Here is a 1,989-nt window from a genome sequence, read left to right on the forward strand (position 1 = left end):
GCTTCTTCCAGAGGGTATCCCTCGCATCGAGGGTTTCTATGGGTAGTGAGGGGCCCGTTGGCTGAATCGTCGCCTCGGTTGGTGGCTTTACTCCGTGGGCCGCCATGTAGCATTGCTTGGCGACCAGCTGGTCTCCGCGGGCCTCGCCTACTCCTTGGCCGGTGGGGAATCGCATGAGCAGATGGCGGGTTGAAACCACGGCTCGAAGGGCGTTTAGCCCTGGCCGTCCAAGGATGGCGTTGTAGACTGAGGGCAGACGGACCACAAGGAAGTCCGTCCTTACCGTGCTCTCCCGGGGAGCGAGGCCAACTGTGACAAGGAAGCTGGCCTCCCCTTCAACTGGGACCGAATCTCCGGTGAACCCAACCAGTGGGGCATTAATTCTCCGGAGATGTCCTTCTGGCAACCCCATTTTTTGGTAGGCATGATAATACAAAACGTTGGCTGAACTTCCATTGTCAACTAGGACACGCTTTACATCAAACCTATTTACAATCATAGAGATGACCACAGCGTCATCGTGAGGGGTCTCAACCCCTTCTAAGTCCTCGTCCGAGAACGAGATGACTTCATCAGCGCGGGGGCGCTTCGGGGGTGCTCCCTGGGCGGCCGTTCCTGCCGAGGCCCTTCCAATCATGTTGATGGTGCCGGCAATGGGCCTGTTGTCGTCTAGATTTTCGGTCGGTATGGCATTCTCCGTCGGCCTCCTTTCCTCACGTCGGTTCCTCACGAACCGGTTGAGTACTCTCCGACGGATGAGCGCTTCTATCTCGTCCCGGAGCTGGAAGCAGTCCTCCGTGTCGTGCCCACGGTCTCGATGGAAGCGACAGTACTTCCTGGGATTACGGGGAACTCCCGTGTCTCGCATAGGAGGCGGGGGTCGGAAGAAGTCCCGACCCTCGATTTCCATCAGGATCTCGGCCCGGGGAGCATTGACAGGCGTGTAGTTCTCGTACCTCCCTGTGCACGTCCGAGGCCGTGGTGGAGACCTCAGTCGAGGAGGGGTCCTCTGCTGAGGTCGTCCCTGCTGCCGGGGCGGGCTCCTCAGCCGGGGGAGATTCTTCTCTCGACGGGGAGATCGACTCCTTTGTCGGCCGCGTTCCTCGTGGCGTTTCTTCTGCTTCTTTGAGGCGGGCTCAATTGCTCCCCGCCTGGAGGCGACCGCCTCCTCGGCCTTGGCGTACTTCCGGGCTCGGGCCAGCATCTCGGTGAAGTCGGCCAGGAAGCTCTTCTCGATGGAGAAGAGGAATCGATAGGAGCGAACCCCAGTCTTCAAAGCCGACATGGCTATTGACTGGTCTAGCTCGCGAACTTCCCAGGTGGCGGCGGTAAAGCGATCCAGGTACTCCTTAAGGGATTCCCCCTCCTTCTGTTTGATGTCCAAGAGGAAATCTGACGTCCGGCGTTGGCGTCGGCTGGCAGCGAAATTAGTGGCGAACTGCCTGCCGAGTTGCTCAAAAGAGGATACCGTGTTCGGCTTCAGTCCAGAGAACCAAAGCCGAGCGGTCCCTCGGAGGGTTGCTGGGAAGGCCTTGCAAAGTATGGCCTCCGAGGACCCTTGTAGGGCCATGAGGGCCCGATAACTCTCCAAATGGTCGAGGGGGTCGGTGATTCCGCTGTAGGGCTCCACCTGAGGCATTTTGAACCTTGCGGGAACCGGCTCATCCTCGATCTGGCAGGAGAAGGGCGACTTGGTAGTGAACTCAAAGTCTCCCTCCTGCCTCGCCTTCTTACTGTGGAGCGCTGCAATTTGGCGCTCCAAATGCTCAACCTTTCTGTCGAGCTCCCCCACCCGCGGGATTGTCGCAGTGGTTTGCGCCGGCTCATGGCGGTCCGGGGCTGACTCAGCCTCAGAAGGCTGGAGTCTTCTGTTGAAATCTTCCCCCGGTAGCTCTCTCTGGGGGGAAGTCCGCTCTTCGTTGTTGGCTCTGGAGGAGCCATGCAAATTCTGGCCTGGGAGAACCGGGCCGTTGGGAGGAAATTCCGGCA

This window comes from Phoenix dactylifera, chromosome 2, assembly GCF_051530095.1.
Source record: "Phoenix dactylifera cultivar Ajwa chromosome 2, Ajwa_hap1_PhDact_Kaust_v1.1, whole genome shotgun sequence".
NCBI classification, from domain to species: Eukaryota; Viridiplantae; Streptophyta; class Magnoliopsida; order Arecales; family Arecaceae; genus Phoenix; species Phoenix dactylifera.